Consider the following 21035-nt stretch of genomic DNA (forward strand, 5'->3'; position numbering starts at 1 on the left):
GCTAGCTGAGATTACTGGAGCTGCCTACAGGCTTTTGACATGCAATTCCCATTAAAGAGATTGAAAGGGGATTTGGCTGTCCATTTTCAGCTCATTTTATTGGGAGCTATTTGATAAAATCCCCCAGCAGTCTTGAAAAATCTCAAAATCAAGAACACATCATGGTAATATGTAACCAATCAAGAAGGGTTAAAGACATACGCAGAAGCTCCCTGTCGTCTTTTGGAAAGAGGCGCAGTGACATTGAAGACTGTTCTCCTTTTATAGTTAAGTAGTCCAGAAATAATCAAAGGTCTCTGATACTAGAAATCTTTGCTCAGAAAGATTTGTCATTTAAGTTGCTGCATTGATTCACGAGAAGCAGTAGGATTATACAAACCTTGAATTGTTATTGAAATAATAGAGATATGTTGTCTTAAGTACTTCTTTTGGCTCATGTCTGTTCCACATACAGGTGTTAACTCTTTCCTAACATTGATGAGGTCTTAGCAGTCCTTCTATGAGGACTGAAAGTGGTGTTTTGGAGGGAAATGAGTAGATCTACATAAGTTGAACTGTGTTTTATAATCTCATTAATTTGTATTTTTCTAAGGTAAATAATGCAATGTACCCCCAGCAGCTTAGTTTGACAAGATCTTTAAGAAGTATGAGGAAAAGACTCACAAGACTATTTGGACTTAGAACAGTCTAATTTTAAAAAAGACAGAAGGAGATAAGAGCGATGACCAGATGACATCATCAACTGCTTATCCCATAACCTCTGTAGGAGTTTCCTCTCAAATGAGTACAGATCAGTTCCTAGTGTATGACTATTCATTTATCCCACAATTTACCCCCATAATTTTCATATTAATGGGCTGGATTATCACTATCGACAGAGTTTCCAGGCCCAGAGAGTCAAACTGACTAAGCCTTTTATATCTATTTAATACTGGCCCTGCCTCAGTGGAATACATTGGCAGGAAAGAGTGGAGAAATATTCTCTGATGATATCTAAGTTGCAATGGTTGTGTGCATGATTAAAGATTTCGCATTACTGTCTGTAATGTAGGATTAATCAAAAGAAGACAAAAGCATGGGATCTTTTCACACAAGAAAGGATTTTTTTCAAAGAACCATTAGTGGGCCCAATTTGTGTGGCGGTTCAGAATCTCTGCTTATAAGAAGAAGAATGTGGAAATAACTGTTGGACCTTTTATTCTTTGTCTTGAAAAGGATACCAAAATCACAGAATTGGCATTTACTCTTCAGGTAACTCATACTGCTGGGACTATCAGAAGAATACCTTATGGATTCAGCAGATAGCAGAAGGAAAAGATAAAACTTTTAAACTGGAGGGATTTGCCACTCTGAGATAGCCTAGAACTAAAGTCAGAACACCTAACCATATTCAGAGCTAAACTTGCCGGGAAGGCTACATCTCCATTCAAAATCATATGCAGAAAACCAGTTATTTCCCTCTTCCCAACCTGTTTTTATCAGTAGTAAGGTATTTTAATGGTTATTGCATATTAATGACACTAAGATGTTAATTAGAGAACCTTCGTTATGATCCTGATGCAAATTTATTATTATCTTGCATCCAGTTTGAATGAAATCTGCTTGGGCCTCCCGGTATTTAATACGTTAACAAAGTCAACTGAGTTTTCAGATTTGTTCTCTTGAACATTTAAGTCACTTGACTTAAACTGTCTAGGCAACAATGAGTAGGTATACACTAACGTGTTCCTCGGATATAAAACAATATCAGTAGTGTTAAGCCTATTTTAAGTGTTAGAAGTATACGGAAATACTTGCTCTTGGATTATTGCTTTGCTAGTATTCTGTAATAGAAAGCGTTCCAGCAGTGTAATAAAAAAATATCCTCCAGACCTTCTCTCCTCAGTAATAATTACACAACTAATGGCAGCAAGGACTTTACTCTGAGTTTTAACAGGCAGAGTTAACCAGTGTAGCTCCACTGACTTCAGTGTATTTATGGCAGTATCAGTAAATGATCTCACTTGCAACATCTCCCTTCAGAGAGAAAATGCAATGCGTTCCATTTTCTAAAACAAAGTAATTTTTGTTACACTTTCTGTGTTTCATAAGGTATCTGAACATTGAAAGTATTAGTTAGGAAGACAGAAGAATTACACTGACATTGGAATAGATTAATGCACTTCAATCAAATAAAAACTGTTTTTAAATGAGATTTTATAGATATAAAATTACTTAAAGTGGATGGTGCAACATTTGTGAAAGCAAATCCCAGCTAGACCAGGACAGAAAAGAGATGGAAAGAGATGAGCAGGTACGTGGAAATGTATAGGATGTTCAAAGTCAGAGGCTGAAACAAGTCCATAGGGAGTTACGAAAACCCAGACAGCAAGGTTTAGCTGAACATAGAAACGGGTCAGAAGGACTAAGAGCAAAGTGATCTCATCCCGCTTTCTGGAGCAAGAGGGTAGTTTTGCTACAGAACTCCCTGAATCTGAAAAGTCTTAGAAGAGCTGCAAGAGAGGAGTGCAAAGGGCTGTGAGGACAGACTGTAACTGCAGGATAGCATCAGGCTGACAAGACAGGAGACTGCAGTGTGCTACTACGCAGAATAAATATATTTCCTTGAGAGCAGAAGTTTCAAAAGCAGATCACATTGTCTCTGCATGTGGGACACCTATTGTGAGTCAGTCACCTCCAGCGAAGTCTCCTGTGCTGTGCCATTTTACACCAGGGAAGAAAACTGCATGTGCAATGCAATAATGGAAAACCCCTATTCTGGACTGGATTGGGTCAAGGGGACGTAAATCCATTCAACCTAAATGAGTACTGATTTATTGTTGGTTCATGAGTATTTCATTTTTTAAATTATGAACATCTCCCTACAATGTTGTTGTTATTATTTGTTCCTGTGATATACAAGGACGACTCCAACTACGAAGGATTTTAAGAAGAAAAAGTATCCTTCCATATGCTTTACTTTCGGATGGAATTCCATTGTTTTGCAATTCCCAAATTACATTTTAGGACCGCTCTGGTCCTCCTTTGCTTTTTTTTTGTGTGAGTACTTTCTGAGTACAATTTTATGCATAGTGATATTCACGGTGTTCAGATTTAGGGCCTGACAAGCAAGAGAAGTTTGTTTTTGCTTAATTGCAAGGTACATCTGCTTTTAGCTCCAAAACTTGGGTTGTCCAATCATGGAAGAGCAGCCGTAGCATTTGGCTTGGCAGTGCAGTCACTTAGTCTACTCGATGAATTCCAAAGACTGAATAACCAAACTATACTTGCTCTGAACAAACCTGAACCATCCTCAAGCTTGTGTTTATATACGCATGCTACTAATCAGACAGCTTACAAAGTAAGTTCACAATCTACATGCAGAGAAGTCACAAATCAAAGTGGGCTGATTTCTCCAGCTAAATACTTCAGGTACTTTGAGCCAGCATAGCTTCAGATCTCTGCCTTGTTCCACTCACCAGGTAAGTTTCCTGAGCACTGCTGACACAGGTTAGCCTACTGTCAAAAAGCAGATAGTTCATTCATATTAAAATTGAGTAATGTCATGTCTTCTTCTCTTTAGGAAAAAGAAAAAAAGACGAAGTGATAGTTGCACCACTGACTCCAAAAAAAAGTAGGTGTCTCACATAAAAGAACTTGTCAGGCTTACTTATATAAACATGCTCTTCTTGTTGGTATAAGGCAGAACTACCAGCAGCAAATAGAAATCTTAAGACTATTTGAAAAAATTACTGATTTATTCCCAGGAATTGTGAAAGGATGAGTTTTTCAAATTTTCAGTGATCTACAAATAAACTCCTTTTCCATAATTCAGGTTTTTACTCCCACTCTTACAGCACCTTAAAACTGTGGTTATTTTTCTCTGGTGATTTTATATCTAATGTTATTCCTACTGTTATCTATCAATGATAAGTTCATTCAGATTAAAATAAAAAATGTCAGTTATCTTCCTTCATATTTTGTTGCCTGCATGTGCATAATGTATGGTTAAGTTTGCTTTTTCAAGGCTCTGCCTGATAAGCCTTTGAGACAATGGCTGTATTTAAAAGTTGTAAAGGAAATAGTTGATGCCAAATTGTTTCCTGTAATAGAAAAGAAACTTCTCCCTGAACATATCCACCTAAGGGTTTAGGCCAGAATCTGATCAAATGGTACATGCCAAAGCCCCTTATCGTAAGCTTCATTTTTAACTGTCATGCAAACCAGACAAGTTAGTTAGTGATAGACGTGGTCACAGTGCATTTAAAGTGCACTGTCTTGAAAACTGTTATTTCCAAAACAGGAGATTAATAAAGGGTACTAGACAGGTTTTTTTTATTTGGCCAGCTTCTGTCTCCGTCTGTGTGAGTTCCAAGTCTCTTTCCCCATGGTTTTTAAACTATAATGATTCACAGAAACTCTTACAGTACTAGTATTTTCCAGATTGCCAGGCAAATACTGGTTAATGGGGAAGCCTCATAGAGTCACAAATATGTTTGGATTAGTCTTCTTCAGTTTTCCCAGTTCATCACTGGCTAAACACAGTCATGACAGCTCACACCCTACTGTTACTGATTGCAGATCCTGCATCACCGGACCACTGCTGTCTACAGCATGGGTTTGGAGCTCTGGGTCTCCACAGTCTGTGGTGTTGCCTGTCTAGAAGGCTATTTGCTATCGATGACCTACAGAAAGAGTAGAGAGTGTCTCTGCGAAAGAAAAAGTTATCTCTATCTGCTTAAATAAGAAGTTCATGGCTGGGGGGAGATGAGGGAAAAAGGAGAGCATCCCCGACAGAAAATCGAAACACATGTGGCCTGCACTTTCGTCAGGAAAAATAAGTCATTATGGAAAGGGTCCACCCAAGGGCTATAGGTGGAAAAGGGGCAGCTTTTTTTTAACAAGACACAGAAATAAAATAATTGGAAAATATACTATCACTCTGTTCCCAAGCCCAGGAATAGTGTGATGTTCTTTAAGTTGTCAATGTATTTCTCCATGAAGAAGCTTTGGTACATGAGGGTCAGAAAATCTTGTGGAAAAACATATGCCAATGTTTTGCTCTTTAAATACCAGCAGTTCCCCCGTCTGACCTCATATGGATCTATAATTATGTTTATCACAGGGGACTAACAGTGTTAGATGTATTCATGCAATAGTATAGTCCAAGTAATAAGAACACTCCATTAATGACAACCTATATAATACTTTTCTCTAGCTTTGGTAATATGGTTATGATTTACTACGCTATACTATACTACTGATATACTATTACCCGCTCTGCTGCCGCAGGCCTTGCTCCCAGCCCTCCCCTAGACTTTTCCCTCCTTAGCTCCCCTGCACAGAACCAGCCCAGCTGCAGCCACCCGAACAGCAACAGGGTGCTCAGTCCCTCCAGCATGTGTTCCCATTCGTTACCTGCGTACCGAGCCCCAGCAGCTCTTGCTTCCAGCAAGACTTCATCTGGGTGAGGAAAGCAGGCAGAAGGAGGAGTTAAGGTCTGAATCCTCTGGAAATGTGCAGGGTGTCTGTGCTGTCTCAGATGGTTGATATAGGAGCATTTTATGGTTTTGCTGGTGTACAGCTTCCTCTGTCTCTGTTCACTGTTGATCCCATGCCATAGACTGCAGGGGTTCTCTGGGGAAAGAGGATGTGTAAAGCACGTGGGAGTCAATGGCACTATGAAGAGGAAGGTACCACCACATGCTGTTGCACTGATCCGCTGTGTATTGCTGTTTCTCCTCATAATGGATTCAACCATCACTGGATGGTTAATAATGATGAGTGACTGTAACTGACAGCATAACATGCACCCTATGAGTGCCAGACAGTTGGATTGTAATAGTCATAAGTGATAAATATATGGGATATTTTATGCTTGTATTCTTTAAAATACAAGCTGCCGAACAAAGAGAATGAGGTATGTTTTCTGTGATAACTAGGTAGCACCAGTAAACTAGTTGGAGTGGTATCAAGCTGAAGAGTTTTGAGTTCAGAACAATGGAAGCTACTCAAAAGATCAGAACATTTTTAAACTGACTCCACCTGTAGGCACTAAATTCTGTAGCAAATTTAGCCTGAATTTCTTCTTGCATGCAGTGCCCTGTAATTTCTAAATGTGCTGAGTAAAGATTTTATTTAAAAGCATGAACTAGTGGTTCCACCATACGGAAGTAGTTTACAAAGAAGCCCTTTGAAATTTAAATAAGATGGCCTTCTACGTAATGATCTCCAGAGCTGCAGGAAGAAAAGAATATGATTTAAATTCAGTATAGTAGAGGACATATTATGAATGGTAGTGAAATGAAAATAGATGAATGACTATTGCTATGTGTAGCCAGCAGAAAATCTGTTGGAGACAAAGCAAGATTCTGATTCCTACTGGACTCTCAGCTCTTCCGTAGGAAGTGTGTGGGACTGGAAGTCAAAGCATCTGCTCGCCGCTTCCAGTAATTTGCAACGAGCCTTCTGCGTAACCCTGAATATGTCACGTCATGCCTCAGTTTTCTCTTCTTTGACATGTGAGTAACTAATATTACCGTACTGTACGTACTGTGAGATTTAGCGTACTAGTATAGTAACCTGCTTTGAAAGCTTCAAGAGGCAGGAGCTCCAGATGTCAAAATATTATCATGCATACAATGACACATGAAAACATATAATCAAGAATTTAAAGCCAGAATTGAAAATTAAGTACTTCGTAACACTTGACCCAAATTGTAACATCTTCCCTTTATAGAGTATCAAACAATAAGCTTTCTTTTACAACCAGGAAACTTTTCCAAGGGTGTGTTTCTCTTGCAAGCTGTTTTCTGTATTTGCTTGTTCTAAAAGTAATTTACGATCAGGGGATACTAAAGAAATTTCTCTTTAGAGCTAATGACTGTTGTGTATTCTGTTAAGATTTCCAGTTGTGGAAATATATAGTACAACAGCAACAGGAAAAACACAAACTGTCCAGCATGCTACCTCATACATCAAATGTAATTTCCAGTTAACAAAGCAGTAACATGTTATTCAGAGAAGCAATGTAACAAAGCAAAATAGAACTGGGAAAGAAATTTCCAAAATGATCAAAGTTAGAAATATAATTATTTTAATCACCAAAATAAATGTGAAACTTTTCTACAGATGTTCACATGCAATTCACACAGAAGTGAGCTGGAGTGGCATATATATTACTGGAGATAAATTTACCAGAATGAAGGGTTGCCACTTATTCTGTGTGAGGCGTTCTTTTCTTTAAAAAGAGCTTTTTTAAAGACACTTGATTTAAAAGTCATGAGAGCAGAACTAATCAGTAGTCAATCACAAAAAAGTAATATTACCATGAAAACTTGGTGATAGTAAGCAATTAAAAATGCAGCTGAAATCCTGAAAAAATGCCTGCACAAATGCATAGGCATGTACAGTTATTCCAACAACATTAAAGATAACTCACTTCAGCAGGCAACACTGCATGGAAAGGTTGTAACTTCTGGGGTGGAACTTCAGTCCCTTTAGTTTGACAACTTCAGTTTTGTTCGAGTAGACAAAAATTATAATAATTCAGATATCCCAGCATGCAGCTGATTTTCTAAAGGCTTATCTTTGTACAAAAACTGTGAAGATGTATCCTAAAATAACTCTTATTTAAGAACATAGAGACATTTCTTAGGAACAAAGCAGCTTCTTGGTCAAATGAATTCACAGCTTGTTACAACAAATGTGAGTAGAAATGCAAGTGACAGTCGTTTATAGCATAAATAGGGGAAACTAACTGCTTCGTATAGAGTCAGATTCTAGTCACTGTAACGACAGTGTAAATCTGGAGCTATTCCACAGATTTCAATGTAGTTAACTCTGGATTTATTCCAGTGGACTAGGCTGGGTGATTAGAATTATATCCTTAAGAGATTTGCAGTCAGATAGAAGAGATTTTGCTGTGTACAGAAATAAATTCTGGCACCATTAGAAGATGTAGAATACTTCTAAGGCAATAAGTATATTTTTGGCTTTTTTTTCCCGTTTTGCCTCTTTGATAGTTCTTTCAGTAGTTTTTTACAGGGATTCCACTTCTCGGTGTCTGTGTGACCTCTCTGTGACAAATCTGTGACTCTCTCACTGTGTTTCCCTGAAGTGCATCTTTAGCCTTTCTTTGCTGGTTGTTTCAGAACATGTAATGTTCGACAGACACTTTGCATCCATGTCTCCTATCATTATCTCTTCATCCATGGACATTTTCATCTTTACTAAGATCACATTTCACCACCTGTATCTGAGCCATCTCTTTATGTATGCCTTGCTGCTGCCAAAACATTTAATGGCCCAGTTTCGACCCTGACAAGATGGCACTGGGAATGTATAAAGAAAATGCTAAAAACAGTCTCTGGAAAGGGAGTATTTCGCTACACTGTTGCTGCAATCAAAGTCACTGAGTGAATGTTATCAATGACAGAAGCTGCAAAAAATGTCTAGTTTAGACAATGATTCAGCATCAACAAAGAAAATCAGTAGCAAAAAAAGTTCTGAGAAAAGTTGGGTTATGTTAACTTATTTTGTATTTCTTTTATTATTTTTGCTGTGTTCGTAATGAAAGCAACTACAGTGAATGTATTCAGTTCCTATTGCTTCCAGTTAGATTTAAGATCATGCATCTGAATGTGTATTGACTAGCCAAAAATAGCAAAAACATGCACGCCTTAAAGATTACGGTCAAAAAATTAGTTTCCAGTCATTTCCATCAGCTTAGAAAAGTGAGATGTGATTTTGCAGAGAAATTTAGGTGAGTAGCCTTGTCGTTTTCAACAGCTTTGCTTACAGCTTTCCTAAAATGGAGCTTGAACCTTAAACGCTTTTCTGGAGCTACATGTTAGATTTTTTAACTGCAGACATTCATTTACCGAAACTGTCACTGTGCAACCTTTACTGTACATGACATTAAGACAGAAGCAAGGAAAGACCCCCAAATGATGTATAATTTATCAATGGATAAGCATGTGAGTTTCAGATACTGAAGATCACTACAAAATAGTAAGCTGTCATTTGTACAAATCAGATCCTGCTCCGCTTTAAGTGAAAGGGAAGCTCTTATTGTGTTCAACAAAAGTCGTACTCACACTTGCACATGGGATGATGCTGAGTTGCAATGCAGCAACAGAACAATGAATCTGCCGAAGATAAATACAATGCTTTTAGATTTTAGAGCACTACAGCAAAAGAATATTCAAAATCCAAATTGTCTGTCTGGCCTTTCAAAGTTGGTCAGCTGAGAGTTATCACTTACGGAATTACAGGAACTCTCCAATTTTGGAAAACATTCTCTCTCTTCTCCCCGTGCCCCCGACCCCCCGTCTATACTTTGCTCTGTCCCTCCACACAATCTAGCTACTGTTGATGCGAGAGCCTTTTCTTCAAAACAGGCTGTAGTCTGGGACAGCCTTTGTGTATTTCTCAGCCTCAGTGACCCTTCATCTCATTTCAAATCTCAAATAAAAACAACTCCTTTTCTCCTGCTCTCACTATACATTTTAATGTCTCTCTTCCGGTGCTCTGATTTAACTCTTGACTGTAATACTCCCAAACAAAACCTTCATTAAGATAGACTCTGAAGTTGAATGCAGAGAAGACCTGTTTGAACAAGTAGTTTCTGTCTGGGCAAGATTGTTCCCTACCGTATATTTACGACTATTTCAACCAGTCTGGCTTTTTAAGTATCTAAAGCTAATTAGCTTCTGCAAATTAGATTTTCTTGAAGATTATCCTTGAGAGCCGTAAGTCTTAGCGTCAGAAAAATCTTCCTAGTAAAATCGCTAATTTCTGTCTTTCTTACATGCTACAAACGTAATTACACTCCCATATACGTTTTGGGCCTCATTTCTACAACTGTAACCTATATAGGGCCATTGAGTGAACTCGAAGCCTCACTGTTATCAGCCTACCAGAAGGATTTCATTGCAGACAGGGACCAAAAATACTTCCTTTCTCTTGCTGGCATTCAGCCTCATCAAATGTTTGTAGGCAGTATCCTCCCTGTCCCTTGACTGTCATTTAGCCAAAGAATACAAAAATCGCTAACATTTCAAAAGGGATTTGTAAATCCAGCTGCCAGACTTCAGACACCACTAAGTGCGTCCTGTTTGGGCACCAAAACCAGGAGACACCCAAAATTAATTGTCGCTTTTGAAAATCCCAGACAGCCACGGTACTGAAGTCTTGATCTTTCTCAGAGATTTAATCTTTCTGGTACCTATTTCTCTTTGCTGCTTCTTTCTGAACAACTCAATTCAGTTCCTTAGTGTTTTTCAGGTAATATAAGGCCAACGCTTAATACAGTCTAACTCAGAAAGAAAGCATTTTATGGGCCAAGATCTTGTGTGTTAGTTACTCTAAGATGCACCTGGGTTGTTTCTATTTTTTTTTCTTAGTTCCAAAGGGTGAATAGTAAGACTTACAGTCTTCCTCTAAACTGACGTTTAAACACACGCTGGAGTGTGGCACACAGTTTTTGACTCCCAGTTACCCACAAGTACGAGATTAAGGGAGGGTGCTAGTTTATGTACAGGTCTTGTCCTAAAACATTGTCAGGGTGTGGCCAGGCACGCATCCCAAACCAGGAACTTGGAGGTGTTCCTGAGTCCCCCAGTTTAGACATAGATAGTCACACCTATTAATTAAGGAAGTTTCAAAAAGAAAAAAAAATACCATGATTTGGCATGTTTTTAAAGCAAAGCTGCACCATACCGAGCAAAAGCCGTGAGTCAACGATCCAAGATTTTGATGGTGGAGCAATTGCAGTCTATTTAGTTGCCAGGCATTCTCTGCAGAGGAAAAGTTAAAGTTTTGTAAGTCTGGTTAGCATGGAAACTTCCTCTGAACAGCTAAGGAAAAAGTCTCACTCAGGAATCTATTAAGTTACAGCACTGGAATGTCAATCTTTGCACCAAATGGACATAGTGTTCACGATACACGGCAGAAGTACCACACTGACAAAAGCCATTTTGTTTTTCCACAGCAGAGACAATCCGAGGCGTCAGTCTTTGTGCAGAACGTGTTATGTCTTTCTTTCGGTCGGTGATGTAAGAAGTTTCTAAAGTTATGGCAATGTTTTCCGTGTATTTGCATCCCTGTAAAATGCACAATAGGTGGAGACGGAAATCACATTTTCATTGATCCTAAGCTCCCAGGTTCCTTGTTTAAGATGTTTAATTAAAAAAAAAATTAACTAGTCTAATGAGATAACTTTTAAGGCATTCACATACATTTACAAGGCTAAGGAAAATACTGTCTAAAACAGATGCTCGTTAGTAGGATGAAGCACAAAGAACTAAATCTTGTTTACTGGAAAGTAAATTACAATCAGATTTGCAATCTTTTAAGAGAGGTGTCATTGTTGGGGGGAGGCATCTATATTCAGAGACATGCTCTAGTACAAGAAGGTAATATTGCCTTATTATGTAGCTTGGGCTTTAACACATCTGGAAGTCCTGTTTTACTCATTAAATTTACCTAAAGTAATACTATGCAAAAAGCGTACTGCTACAGAGAGTTCTTTCCCTGCCCCTATTTCCAGATACAGGTAAAAAAGGCAGACCATATCATAACGTTGGTGATATCAACTATATAGCTACATAAAGCTTGAAAACAGAGTTTTAGGATAAAACCTACTGTGGATCATCAACATTCACTTTGCATCCTTTAAATTCTTCTTCCAGTAAGACACTAACCTGTAGAAACAGGAGGTGGGCTGTTGTCACAGAACGTATAAACAAGTATACTGGGACCAAGAAGAGCTCTTTTCTAGTTGGCACTGCGGATTCCAACATATTGAATTTACCTTAAAATGTAAATAGATACTTATCAACTCAAGGAACTAGTATTACAAGAAGACAGTATTTGCTTGTTATTACATAACTAACAACTCAGGTTACTGAAGCCTCTTAAAATGTTAATTGGTTCTACCATTCATCATTATTTTTATTATGACTTGCACAAAGTCAGTGACACTATTACTTACGGCAGACTCGCTTTCATGTTGAGCCCTTAATACTGCAGTTAGTACAAAGGAATTTTTATTTCGTTATGAAACAGTTACCGCAAAGCATTGTTTATTTGCTCTAAAGCAATTGTTTCCACAAAAGTGTCTTTTTTAAAACAGAGACGTTCCTTTTAGGCTATCATCCCCCCAAAGGTGGTATTTTCAGAAAGCCAGAATTCGGGGCCACATCTGTAATGACAGCATTCTCGGAAACTGTGGGTACTTTTTCCATTAAGGGACTATTTCCTTTCACAGTCTCCCGCTAAAAGGAGGAGGTCACGCAGAAACCCCGTCTGCTGGAGAAGCACCCAGCCCCGCAGCAGAAGGGGCCGACGAGACCACGGAGCGGCTCTCGCCTTCGGAGCGGACAGAGTAAGTCTTTCTGAAAGCCTCTGCATCTGGCAAGGCAGACCTCTTCCTCCTCCTCACCAAAGCGTGCCTGACCCGCTAGAAAGAACTGGCCGTATTTGAAAATTTCGCCGCGAAGGCTTTTGTTTGTGTACGGTTTGCTTTGCGTGCTGCTTCCCGAAGCATCTGGGTACAGTTAGGCTGGGGATGGGAGGCCGGGTGACCTTTCGCGGGCCCCTCCCCAGACGCGGGCTGCGCTGGGTACCCTCAGGGACGCAGGTCCCAACGCTACGACATGGCAGTCCTTCAGCAGGGCACCTGTGCAGAGCTACCCGGCAGTACTGCGGCAGTGCCAGTGTCGCCAGGTGAAGCCCCACGGATGGGGAGGCGCCTAAATTAAGCCGATCCGCGCAAACAGCGTTCGGGGCGCCGCTCTGGGCGCAGAAGCTGCTCCCCAGGAGGGCCCGGCCGCGGCTGCCGGGCGGGGGGCCGCGGCAGGCGGGAAGGGGCCGGGCCGGGCCTGTGTCGGCAGCTCCGCCGCCGCCGCCCCGGGGGCGCGAGGGAGGGAGCGGCCGTTGGGGGCGGAGGGCGGCTGCGCGGCCGCCCCCGCGCGCTGCCGGCGGCGCTGAGGGGGCAGCGCCCGGCGGAGCGGCGCGGCGGGTGTCTGCGGCGGCCGGCCAGGCCCGAGGGGCGGCTGCTGCTGCTGCTGCTGGCCGTGGGCCGGGCGTGCGCAGGGAGGGAGGCGCGGGGCGGGGAGCGCCGCCGCGCCCGCCCTCTCCGCGCCGTGCGGGAGAGGGGCGCCGGGGCTGGAGCGGCCGCGGCGGGAGGAGATGCTGCTCCCCTTTCACTCCCTGCCCGGGCTCTCCCACAGGCGCCGGCCACAGCCTTGCGCGAGCGCTGCTGCGGGGGAGGGCGAAGCCTCGGGCTCCTCGGCTCCATCGCCGCCCTGCGTGCGACCGCGGGGTCTCTAGACCGGCCGGTAAGTCTGCCTTTTCCTCCCCCCACCGCGGGGAGGCGGGCGGGGAGCCGGCGCTGCGTGCCGGGGGGCTCGCGGCAGCTGCCCCTGGGGGGGGGGGTCTCGCGCGCGGGCGGCCGTTGGCGGCCGTTAGCGGCCGTTGGCGGCCGTTAGCGGCGCGGCCCCTCAGCGGCGGCCGTGAGGTGCTGGCGGCCGGCGGCAGCCCCGGCCGGGCGGGGGAAGGCTGCACAAAGCCGAGCGGGTATTGTTGGCTTTTCCCCTCGGACTTCCTGTCTGGGCGCCGCGGGGCTGAGCTGGGCTTTCGGTCACGGCAGGACACGCGTGGCGGTTTGCGTCTGCCGGGAGAGGAGGGCTTGTTGTGGCTTGTGCAAACCAAGCGAAGCAGCCCCCCCCCCCCCCCCCCCCCCAGCTTCATAACTGAGAGAAGCTTTTTGCTTTATTAACGTTTTTGGAGGAACAGAAATGGAGTGTAAATGTATTGGCTGGTGATGAGAAATAGCGTAGGCTTCCTTGGCTTTTTTATCTCCCAGCAATCGACACCTCCGCAAACCGCAGGATAATCTCTCTCATATTCTAGATGGTGTCATTCTCTTTAAATTGCATGCTTAAAACAACAAAGACAGTGACTTCATAGGGAACCGCCAGGAGCTGCTCTATACCCCTCCTGTTTAGTGGGGAAACATTTGGGAACCGGTTTGGTTTTGTAGGTGGGATCTGAAGTGAATGTGGGACATGAAAACTGTAAAGTTGGTTGCAGGTAATCTGTGTCTAGGCATCTAAGGCGTGAGTTTTGGAGAAGGGAGTGTTAAACTCCTTCCATGAGGAACTAGCTGGGGCAGTCACAGTGATCAGCTGGTTTGTGAAGTCTCCTCGGTGGGAAGAGAACATGTTTTGTGATACTGTACCGTGTAACTGGGTCAGAATGCACAGATTTTCTCCTGGGGGGCTGAATGTCATGTGAGAAGGCTGTCACTGAACGCATATGTTCCTGTGTGTTTTAGCTCCCAGAGCACTATTTGTGCTCGGGCTAGTAAAGTGGTGATGGTTAATACTGAAAATAATGACTCCAGAGAGTGACTGCATTCCATGTTCAAACTGTGTATCAGCTCTCTGACTCAGTTGCCAGTGCAAATCTTGCTTCGGATAACGTTAGATATGTTTCAAAGAAGTTTCTGCAAGAATTAGAAACAACCAGGGTAAAGATACAAATAAGAGAACAATTTAAATAGTTTGGTTCTTGTGCAAGAAATAGCGATGAGGAAAGAGTAAATCTGGTCTTACAGTCTTTTGTTTGGTAGTGCAGTTACAACAGATTTTGCTACCACTCCTAGTGCTATCTAACTATCTGTTCAGCTTTCATGTCGGGCATTTGTTTTTCATATGGAGTGCCCTTTCTTTTTTTTTTTCCTGTTAACAAGCACGTCTTTCCAGAAACAGTCTTTACATGTGAGCGGTGTTTTAAGGTAAGAAAATAATGAGAGAAATTATCTTAAAAAGTTGGATTGTAGGTTTTCATATTCTTTTTTAATATAATAATTTTGCCTGATGACTGGAAAAACATATAACGTATGTTTCCCCCAAATGGGATTTTCTTTTTTGCTATTGTGTGATATTTTTTTAAAAAAGAAAGGTCCTTGTGTAAATGAGGGCATTGATACTGATTATATACGTCTTTCTGTTCAGAGTGTGATTGTAAGCTCCACGGGGAAAGTATCTGTACATTGATTTCAGGGACTGATTTTATAAAAGTTTGGGGAGTATTCCTTTGCATGTCTGAGTCTAAGCTGCCATGTGTGTAAGGCACTGAAGGGTCTGCATTTATGCATCTGTTGTTTCAGGGTGATGGGTGGATTTTTTTATTTAATTTAATTAATTTATTTAATTTTTATCTATTTAACTCATATATTCAAATTAACTTGGAGGATTAGGGTTAAAAAGTCAACAGATAGAAAAGGAGTAGGAGGCAGGCTATGTTGCGGGGTATCATTGAAACAGCTTAGTTCTGTGGAGGTTGTTGAGAGGAACTGGAGGCTGTGAGAACCACAGGATCAAGGACAGCTGAGTGTGTGGAACGGCATGCACAAAATAGGGAGGTGTCTGTGGGAGAGGAATAATGGGCTGAAGGATATGGAGCAGGCAGAAGTGAGTGCAGAGCATCGATTTTTCCAGAGGGTAACTGTGAATGGAGGTGATGGGATCCAGTAGCCTGTTAGCAACTTCACAGCACCTTGAAAGTTAAAATGGACTGTGATAGGGGTGGGTAGTAAGTAACCACCATAACCAGTCATCTTGAAATGATGATAACTTGTGCATAGCCGAAGTTCAGCGTTGTCATTCTGAATGCCCTGAAGGCAGGCGGCGAGGGAGCCTAGGAAAGGGAGGAGATTTGATTCCCGAAGGTGGGAAGTTATCAAGGCACAAACATTGTGTTTATCTGTTTCAATGGGAAGGAAGGTATTGTGTTCGACTTTGTTTTGATGTTTTTCCTTTTGCGTGGTTGACAGATCTCACCATATTCTTTTAAATGTGGAATAAATATTACAGTGAATGATTGCAAGCGTCTTGCCAATAGCAGCATTTATCTATTTCATTTTTTAAAGAGCACAGCAAAGCGAATATTTTCACTTTTATAAGTGAAACAAGTTACAGTTCTGAAATAAATTGGTACAGCTATTTTCCTCTCAACCGAATGCAGGTATGAACAATAATAATTAGCAGTTGTATAGCACTATAAATCTTCAAAGTGCCTTCAAATCTTAATCAGCAAACCCTAATAGCACACTGTTTCTGCAAGAGAGGTAAGTAATTAGATAGATGAAATAGGATTGGGCAAATTCTTAAATGACACTTACTGTCGAAGTGCCAGTCGCTTGGACAAAGCTGCTCTGTATCACTGGAGCCTTTGAATACTGCTGTATGTTAAATGGCTTCAAATATATACCAATATGGCCCAGAAGACTGGTTTAATATAGGCACCCTCTTGTTCCGAGGCCTCTACAATCAGGGAGACCCTGCACTGAAGAGTCTTTCTAGTGGCTGTTTCGGAGCCTCCTCAAGACTTACGAACTTGAACAAGAGTAACATCAGATCTTCTTTTGAAGAGATTTCCAGTTTGCCCATCCAATAAGGCTATAATCTTTATTCCAGTGATGATATTGGTAAGATCGAAGTGATTTCCCCAAGAGCTGGTTGAACCTAAGAACAGTGTAAGAATTGGTTTGGCTGCCATGTTTTGGACATTTGAGGGAGATTGTTGGTTAACAGCCTTATGCTCTGTCAGTCGCTGTTGTTTTCTCTACTTTTTTTTAAAAATGAACAACTGTACTTTCACTGTTTTAAAATGAGCTAGTCAGTGAAACAGAGAGAAAAAAGGAAATCTCGGGATAGTGTGTCATGGTACAGAAAATATCAGTGAACAATTACCCTGACCTGTCACTTTCCATTGGACAAGCGTGGATGGAAAGCTATGAATACCAGAGTAAGTTAATGTTGTATGTCGCCAGTTAACTATTAATGAAATCTGTGCATCTGTAAAGAAGGGTGGAACTTCTGAAAGAAGTGTTTCCCAGCCCCACCTCCTCCTAGAGTGTAGAGAAGGAAGCTTGCATTTACAGATGGGAAGGGCGGAAGAAGACTCTTTGGTGCCATTTTTATTTTGTGCAGACTTCTCTTTCTCCTGTGCCAGTTAAATGCCTGGCGAGCAGCTAGGCATGTTCTTTACGCATCATTATCTATTAAAATGCTTTCATAAAAGGTAATGAATTGCATAGGCTGCCTTGGGACAATGACATACCTTGTGAACTTGAAAACCAATGACCAGGATAGAGATCTGTTCCAGTTAGCTTATGAAATTCCTTAGGAAGACTCACAGAGCTGAGAAGACTTTGTTCTCACGGTGTAATCTGTTGTTCTCTATCTTTTATGTGTAAATTTAATATGCGAGACTAGCAAGCCACAGAAGTGTCTGCAAGTTGTGTGCCAAGAAGCAAAGGAGACATAGTATAAAAACTGCTGATTTTTGAGTGCTGGTATTTGGAGGGAGTACTGTAGCTTTGCAGGGTGTTTAGTGTTATTAACAGGATTCATAGATGGCATTATAATGTTAAATTTAGGATTAGGTGTTGTGTCAGCTCATGGTTGCTGCTTCAAACAGTTTGCTGTCAAAATAGATGAGACAAATGCCGATTGGAAAAGAGAGTGAAGCTTTTACATCCTGTTTCATATCTAGAAGTGAAACACAGAGGTGTATGTGACTGACCCAAAAATGATAAAAAATTAAGTGCCAAAATGTGGAATTGAACACAGACCTCTTAAGCACTAGTCCAGTGCTTTAGTTATAAAACCACCCTGACAAAAACCACCCATTGCTTTTTCCGTAAGTGAAAAGACTTTCAATTTCTGTGTCCTTCTCCTTCATCCGAGGAGGGGCATGTTTTAGGGGGGGCATTCTCCTAGCTGTGGCCGAAATTTTGATTCCTGTGAAGTTGTCTGAGTAAACAACTTTGATCTGTGTCTTTGGGACGACTAGGGGAAGTAACTTTCTACCCAGCTTGCTGAATTTTTTGAAAGTTACTCTGAAAATGGTCACAATAACGGTGTTGACAATACCTTTGGTAACCGAATATTTGTACATAGTGTAGGCACTTGCTTTCAGGTAAACATGTAGCGTAGCAGCTCAAAAGTGGCATATGTAAAGTTGCCTGTTTTACTGGGGGGGGGAGATCTTTTGAACTAAAGACTACTTGGGTGACTCTTGACTGCAGTTGCAGTTGATTTGTAGCTGTGCTGTAGCTTGAAACTGATGCCCTGCCAGGAAACACTGCTGTTTAAGTCTACTTCCCAGACAAGAGAACTTATACACAGGTCTAAAATCCAGACCTTTCCATGAAATCTAATTTTGTTTTGATGCTTTTTAATTCCTTGGTGGAAAAAGTTGGTATGTCATACAAGTTTCTCATGTTTTGAAGGTAGAATATACAGGACTCTTTATTGGATAACATAGTGGAAACATGAGGTCCTCTTGGGTTTTATGTCCAGTATCGCAACAGTTGTAAAAGCTGTTACGACTAAAATTTTATGTGTATATATTTGTTTGTCTATAAATAGGGGTGTGTGTGTGTGCATTTACAATAGTCTTTATGTAGGTGCAACTAATATTCTGTAGCAGCCCGATGGCACTGATCTTCTCAGTTGGTTCCTTATATGTTGGAACATATGTGGAACACCACTGCTGTTTGCTGTATAAAACTACTGATATTAGTTCTTTGTAATCCTATAGTTATGCCAGGTTACTATAAAAATTGTTACGTTCTCTTTCTCAACTTCATTGCTATTTTAGAAGCAAAATTGAACAGCATAGAGAGGTTGATACATCAAAATAATGTTCATGGCTAAGTTACATACTTGGAGGTGTAAACTTCTGGAAGTCTTGTTTCCATTCTCTAGTCTGTCTTTCTTTTTCTTCATTTAATAGCTAGTGCTACGTTCTGGTACTGGGCAGGCCCTCAAAACCTGTTAGGAAAAAAACTAAGGAACTGAGCATAAAGGCTTTCTAAGTTATTACCCAGTACAGACAGAACATGGCTTATCTCATGATCACAAAGATTATAGACACTCTCATTTGCATCTCCTTGTTTGTGCAGTGGAATTGGTTCCCAGTGATTAATTTTGTATTTCAGATGAGGATTTTCTTCCCTTTTAATATTCATTTCTTCAGCATCTCAGTAGTGTGTGTAGATGGGCTACTGTATCTTCCAGATTTCATGTAGGCAGGAGTGGCTATGTAGAAGGCATAAAACCCAATAAACTTCTAACAGTTGTGATCCTCGTGCTGTGAGAGGGTCAGCAAGGAAAGCTAAAGGGATTTGACTTAAAAAAGAGGTGCCTGCTGCACAGCAGGTGTTCAGAGGCCTTGTAGGACTTTGCCGTTGAAATTTTGTTAACTACAGAATTTCATACTTCTCAGCAGCTTTTTTTGGTGTTAAGTATTTCTAACTTTCTTGCCCGGGCTCTTGAGTTCTTCTGCTAACTGCTTCTATATATTCTAATTTTAAAAGATTAAACGGATTAAAGAGGGGGCTAAATTAAAGCTCGAAACATACTTTAACTGCTGGAAATATTTGTGCTTGTGCTTCCTAGCAAAGTCATGCCCGGTTTAAATGATTTGGGTTTGCACGTTGCCTGAAGGAGTAAGGAGGCTTAAAATTGTAATATTTAGATTTTTAACCATGACATATGTAGATAGTTAAGCAGTATAGCAATTTTCTTCCTAGAGATTGCTCATCAAGATATCAATATGGTAAAGAATCTTGCCGATTCTTGTTCTACTCTGTTGTCGTAATCTATCAAGTGCAGCAGTTTATTATTACTGACTTGGATGAAATGAAAAATAAGTCTCAGAACTTTGGAGATAACACAATAAAAAAGACTCTTTAATTCTCCTACGATGATTTGTCAGTAAGGCTTTTCTTTGAAAGTTACAGCATAAAGCATTTTTAAAATTTATTTAGACTTTGAGCTGTTTTTTCATCTTGAAATAGTTGCATCTCAGTATCACTTTAATTAACAGTGCTTTAACAGTGTACCAAAATGTGTCTCAAACTCTGAAGTGTTCGTAAGCAGAGATTGATATGTCTAGAGACATTTCTTCGCATAGTTTAGCTCTTCAGTTTTTTAGGTTCCTCAGGTAGGAGAAAGGAAAGGGGAGTGAACGTTTTGCCTCTCAGTATCCTTCCCATGTAGTTAGTGCGCGGAAGATCCATTTCTAGCGCTTAGAATTGTGGTCAGCGAAATAGTAGCTCACTTTTTCCCAGCTCAATATAAAGCTGCATCTGTCATCATTGAATTAACTGGGAGTTTGAATGCCAGGCAAGCAAATGGTTGATACAGTGATACATGTGTTACTTTTATTCTTTACCTCTGAATGTCAGTGATTGACTGCAAATGCACTGAGAGACGATCTCTAAAGTGTATGTTGCTGACTGGACAGTTGTGTGGTTAAGTTTATGTAGAGTTATCCCTCCAGCAGCTTAATTACGGACTATATGTAAACTTCCTTAAATAGTGTGTTTCAAAGGGTGATAACTGCTGTTTTCTTCTTCAGGGGTTTGTCTTTATTGTCTATTTTTTAATGGTTGATATGCTTGTTTGTTGTTCTGAAGCTAGTTTGCTTTCATCTTCTGTATGGCTCAAAATAGGGCTTGAATTATTTTCATTAATTTGGCTACTAGGAAATAAGGGAGTATTACCTGTCCGCACTCATTAGTCAGAGATTACATTTGTCAATAAGCTTTATGTGGGCATTTACCAGTAAATGATTTATCATCTCAGTTACATGTTTTAGGAGGAAATAAGGTTCTTTTATTTTCTTCCAGCCTTCATAGATTCTGTCCTTTTTGAGTTAAATATCTTGGGTCATCTTTTCTCTGCTCTTTACACCAGTGCCCTGCACTTGAAGACGTTTGCTCTTTCGTTAACCATTTAAAGCGAGCTTCAGAGATACTTACAGAAAAAGTCTGCATACTGACAAGTGTTAGGAATCTGTAGATGGAAGAGAGAAGAATGATTGCATGTTTGATTAATCCACTAAAAGATATATTAAAAAAGGTTTTTTCCTGTTATATTTTAGGGAAAAGTAAGAATTTATTGGTAATTCTCTTTAAAGGATAGTTTTGCCAATTGCGTGTGCCAGCGTGTGGGGTCTGAACTGACACACCC

General features: G+C 40.9%; 1 protein-coding gene across 1 annotated transcript in view; it reads left to right on the forward strand.

Moving 5' to 3' along the window:
* The first annotated feature begins 12939 nt into the window (after positions 1–12939).
* Positions 12940–21035, forward strand: part of PTPN13 (protein tyrosine phosphatase non-receptor type 13) — a 131494-nt gene continuing 123398 nt past the window's right edge. Inside the window, exon 1 of the mRNA XM_064510373.1 lies at positions 12940–13322. The gene's annotated coding sequence lies outside the window, so the exon portion shown is untranslated. The remainder of the gene's footprint in view (positions 13323–21035) is intronic.

Source organism: Dromaius novaehollandiae, chromosome 4, assembly GCF_036370855.1.
Source record: "Dromaius novaehollandiae isolate bDroNov1 chromosome 4, bDroNov1.hap1, whole genome shotgun sequence".
In the NCBI taxonomy this organism is placed as follows: Eukaryota; Metazoa; Chordata; class Aves; order Casuariiformes; family Dromaiidae; genus Dromaius; species Dromaius novaehollandiae.